Source organism: Trematomus bernacchii, unplaced genomic scaffold (assembly GCF_902827165.1).
Source record: "Trematomus bernacchii unplaced genomic scaffold, fTreBer1.1, whole genome shotgun sequence".
Lineage (NCBI taxonomy): Eukaryota > Metazoa > Chordata > Actinopteri > Perciformes > Nototheniidae > Trematomus > Trematomus bernacchii.
In genome coordinates this window covers 11,206,557-11,212,310 of record NW_022987973.1, presented here as the reverse complement: position 1 = coordinate 11,212,310, position 5,754 = coordinate 11,206,557, and positions in this window count along the sequence as shown.

The window sequence follows — 5,754 nt, the reverse complement described above, 5'->3', positions numbered from 1 at the left end:
CGATTTAGTGGAGCACCCAAGCTCTCTGCCTGAAATGCAAAGTGGTAATGAACACACACATAAGATACATTCTGAACATGCATCCCCTTCCCCTCAAGTCAATGCACAAACACACTCTTTACACCTTTCCTTCATCCCCTTCTCAACAAACACACCTCCCTGCACTCCTGACCAAAGGTATCCATTCTTTTAATCGCTCTGCTCGCCACAATTTCACTTTTTCTTCCTCTTTTCCACTCCACAAACATGATCCAAGGCCTCTAAAAGTCTCAAGAAGGTTTATTTTTTTCATTTTGCCTATAATGAATCTTTAAAGACGTCTTCTGGTACAGAGGCATTGACAGGTCCTCTAACTGCAAGCCAAGGTTAGCCTTTGTCCAGTTTCCATCTTAACAGCTCTTTGCTTGTTTACAGTCTGCCAGTAGTGTTCAAGCTGTGCTGCTGGTAGCATTTCCTATTGTACAACAAAACAGGGAGGCTGGGAGCTAAGTGAATAGAGTATGTTTGTGTTCCTTCTTTCTTTGAAAAACTACAAGAAATAACAAAAAACAGTCATCACACTTAAGAGCCTCTTCCCATGTGTCAATTAAGGTTAAATAGATACATTAATGAAATACACATCACTATTTAAAATAACCTCTGTGTTTTTAACTCAATGTCATACTGAGTGCATGTGCAACAAGGGCAGTCTCAAATCTTGGTAAAGTAAATTAGATAAAATGCACTGAAATGTGTTGGCTTTTAGGAGTACCAGTAGGCTTCCTATAGTCAAGGCAACAGTGCAGCGGCAGGCTCTGCCCTCCCTGGGAGGCTAGACAACATATGGTACTGTCTCCCAGAGAACAACACACCACCCAAGCAGCCTGGCAGCCCCAGTGTGTGTGTGTGTGTGTGTGTGTGTGTGTGTGTGTGTGTGTGTGTGTGTGTGTGTGTGTGTGTGTGTGTGTGTGTGTGTGTGTGTGTGTGTGTGTGTGTGTGTGTGTGTGTGTGTGTTTGCCTGTAGTTTGTGCATGTTTGCAGAAAATGGAACAAGGAACAAGCCTGCCAAGTTTATTTCCATGGCCAATGAAATAAATTGATGATGTATGGAAAATTTGTTTTTTCCCCTTCCACATAAGCTTAACAAACATAAAAGAAGACACATATTTGCAAGGCTTTGAGAGAAACAACCGTTTCCTGAAAGCTGTATCATGAACAGGCTTAATTAAAAAAGTGATAGTAATATAGTGCAACAATATGTACTTTTGGCATGCTTATTGTAAAGACATTCTACAACCCTATCAAAGTTAGTGAGCTGAATTGGACTGGGGGAGGGAGGGCGGAAGTTCTGATCGCCTGTCTAGCAGAATAGTTTTCCATTTTCACGTGTGTGAGTTAAAAGGGAAGGTGGAAAATCAATAAGGCATTAGTGGAGAGCCATCAAAAAATTCTGCAGCGGTCTGAAGCTTATAACAGCCTGTAGGTCAGGAAGTTTGATATCATTTATTCAGGGTGAGTTACCTTAAGACTACAGTTAAATCAACTTTATTCCGTCCATTTGACCACGCCGTCTGCCTCAGTTATTCAGAGAATGTGTAAATTACAATAACAACTTGCAGGCATTTCCATATAACCTTTATGATATACAGGGTTTGTCCCCAATTAATTTGAATGACATTTAATAAAATAATATAAAGAGGAGCATCCCTGCATACAAGCATGTGTGCTCTGCACATCTACAATAGATCCTCTGCCAACCCAAACAATGCAGACACACATATAGCCACTTCAAATCCTCTAGCGCAGACATCTCTCTCTAAGGCCATGATGAGAGGCTCATGTAAGCAGCTCATCGGCAGCCTGTTTGCCCATATGTGCCTCACACCCCACAGTCCCTAGTGGGCCCTGGCTCTGTGCAGTGATACCATCTCATCTGCCAACATGGACCACTTGGAAAAAACCCAATCCCTCTTCTGGTTGGCCTCACTGGCTCGTGTCATGATCTGCACAGTTTGTGCTGCCAGTCTGTTCACCAAGTCAAGTGCCCAATCAAGGGCTGGCCAGGAGAAACAGAAGAAATACAGGTTTATACTGATTAAGTGAAGTTGCAATGAATGAGCTGTAGAGTCATGAGGACAACTGAAAGTTGAGGCAAGCACATAATTGTCTACACAGTGCATTAACATAAATAATAACTATAAAAGATTTCAACTAAATAAAACCCACTTAATCCAAAAATCCATGCAGATACACACTGTCTGATAATCAAATGCATAGCACAGACAGACATCCTTGACTCGGAGCAGGAGAGGGAGAAGCAGTAGTAGTGGTGTTTTGTCAAATCACTAAGGTGTGAATCCTCGGGGCCAGTATTGATGATGACATATGCTGTGGGAAGCAGACAGATAGGAAGCAGGGTCCAGTGTCATATCTGCAGTGTGTGTCTGCAGGTCCCGCGCGGCGACGGTTCGCTTATCCCCCTGCCACTGCACATATGTTTGGGAAACTGAACAGTTGGACGTGGCCGAGGGCTAAAATGGGTCAGACCGACACAGATGGAGAAAAAACTCCCACTGGGTCACTGTCAGATGACTAACACCCACAGAAAAGTGTGAGAGAATATGTGTGTTTATGTGTGTGTGTGTGTGTGTGTGTGTGTGTGTGTGTGTGTGTGTGTGTGTGTGTGTGTGTGTGTGTGTGTGTGTGTGTGTGTGTGTGTGTGTGTGTGTGTGTGTGTGTGTGTGTGTGTATGTAAAGGAGAGATGAAGTTGGATTTTGACAGATCCTAACAGCTTGCCAACATTTCTCTTTAAACAAGGCTCAAAATAAATACTTACTCTACAAGTTTTGAATTGAATGTGGGTCATGCTGTGCTTGAGTAGCCAAGAGCAAAGCACAAACTCAAAAGAAATCCAGTGGATGTCAACAATCCCTGATTTCAATTTGGCTTCCTGCCTCCCTCGGTATACTGCTTTCCTTGACTTTATTTCATGTGTAAAACAAGCCAAACCGATACAATAAATAATGTGAGTCACTGCTCATGGTTGCCATTTAATACTGCATTTGTGATCATAATAAACACCCTGTAATGTCCTGCTGAAAGCTTTAGGTCTTTGCATTTCAAACGTGAGGGCTTCTCTACAAGAAAAATGAATTGAGTGCAGGTAAAACCCAAACACATTTCTGGACAGAGTTTCTATGTAATGTCCTTCAGTAACAAAATGAATAATCCAAAGCAGGTGATGGAATATCCTGATAAAAGGGAAAAAAAAAATACAGTGCCACTGAAAAAAATGAGGTAATCTTCAGACAAAGCTGTGCTCCACTTTTCACCAATCCAAGATGTCACAGCTAAAATGTATTTTGTGCACTTCAGGCAAATGTCCTTGGTTGTCAAAAAAACCCATTAGAAATGGAATATGAGGCAATAATTGCATAGTTGAAAGGTCACTCCTCCATTGGTTTGTTATTAAAATCAGAGGGAAATTCCTTTCAGTGTAATCCTCTGCTGCCTTTTGATCATTCAACATCATTTCCCAACACAAAGAGAAGGGCCAATGCTGACTGGTGAAGAGCATGGAGGCTAAAACGCATTCCTTTGCACTGTTACTTCCACTTATGTTTGTCCGTTGTGCTTTAGTTTATTTGACTCTGTATTTGAATCCCTTTTTTGTAAACCAAGAGCTTCCAGTTGTCCGTACGTATTTCTCCCGAGCCTCTTTGAAAGCCCTCTTGGACGAAGATTCAGCACATAGAGAATCATCCCAACATTCCTTAATCTTTCACCTCAAATGAACCATGCCATCACGTAATTCCCCTTGTGCCGAATGCATGCCATGTTGTCAACCGTGCATTAGTATGTGGGTGGCATGTGCTCTGTGAGGCAGTCATGTTTACAGTGAATCTCTTGGATGAAAGTCAAGTTTGCAGCTGCAGCCTCGGAATAATTCATCGCTTGCCTTTTTACCCAGGAGGAGCCACAGGTAGTTGATGAAGTGGCAGTGCCAAGACTCCCAACTGGCGAAGACGAAGCGCAGCTGCCAGGAGTCAGCGCGGCCAGATGCCGCTGCTGATGTACCATGTGTTCCAAGCAGGGCAACAGTGTGTTTGTGTGTGAGCTGGGGTGGGAGGGGAGAGAACGGCATGCTTGCCAAGTGATTCTCACATTGATGCCAACCTGACACATGCTTGGGTACTCCCCACGGTTTGTGTTACCATCTCACCCTCTCTCACAGATCTAGGGGGGTCCCCTCTTTTCGTTTTTCTCTTTTCCTCGAATTCAGTCCTTTGCCAAGATGGGAGTTGGCGCCTGCTCGTGGCCGTCCTGCCCATCAGTGGCGAGATCCTTTCCGGTGGTCTTTGGTGAATGCAGTGTTGGCAGCAGGCCATTGCAACAGAATGCCGGCTTCTAGGTACTCTGTATATCATGGTTTCGCCCATAACCGTAACCATAACTCCTTATGGTAGCCATGTCTTCTCCTCTCACCCCTGATAAACAGACATATGCAGTATGTGATACCCTTTATAATCCTCCACTCTTCCTCCATCTCTTCTGTCTCCAGTAGCCATAGATAACTCCCTCAATGGCTCAGATTCAAGTCCCAATACAACGCATATCAAAAATATGGCCAATTTCCAGGAAACAAATCCAAAAACATGGGTCGTCTGTGCCTTATTTCGTTTCAGCGGAGACGACATTCGGTCATTTTTGGGATGAATCCTTAGAAAATGCGGCTGAGCCATCTGCATCAAAAAAGAGTAAAGACTGTACAATTGCCCACGAATAAAGGAGTCTCTGGGAAAAAAATAGCTGCTGGGTAACATAGCATCATCTTGAATAGCGTTTCCCCACGAATGGGAATGAGTGGTCTTTGACGATACTATTCCTGAGAGTGGAGGGGAGTTCTCTAAAACAAAGGGGCTAATTTTGCTAGGAACATGCCATCCTCGTTTGCAGTATAGGGGGTTTGGGGAGGGAAGTAAAAACTTTTTGAACGTGTGCCATGTCTGAACCATTCTCTTATCTGAGGCACGCGACTGCCAGCTGGCGGCTGAATATGCCCACTTGCACTGTGATGATGAAGCCAGCCAAGCTAGTTGGCACACTGAGTAGTAGGGCTGGCATGTGATCTATAGCCAAACACATCTCTGTGTGGGGTAGCTGCATATATACTGCACTCACCCTTCCCCTGTCCTCTTCTCTGGTGAGCAGCCTCTCCATTCGATCTCCAGGCCCTTTAAAATAAGGGGAGGTATGCAAACAAGTACCAAACTGAGCTAAGAACCACAGGATGGCAGACAACAACAAGTCTAACAGTATATTAATGATGCATTTATCTGAAACTGTCTGTAGGTCTGTTGTGAAACTTGCAAAAGTAAGATTTGAAATAACCTTGCCTCTTGCATCTAGTACAAATTCATCAAATCAAATTATTATTATTATTAATAATAATAATAATAATAATGCGTTTATTTATTATAGCACCTTTCAGAGATACATAATTTCACAGTGCTTCACAAGTAAGAACAAAAGTTAAAATTAAGAACACAGAGACATGAATACAATAACCACATGAGGCAGACTAAATTCATCTTTAAAATAAATACACTTTAATAATAACCTGCAAAGATGAGCATTTCGTGAAGAGGAATACGAGTAAATAAAAGGTAATTAAGATAAGAAAACATCAAGCTCTTGCACGATAACAAAAATAGTATTTTTTTAATGTCCAAATAGCCACACAAGAGATCATTTTGCAGTGTGTACTTACGAGG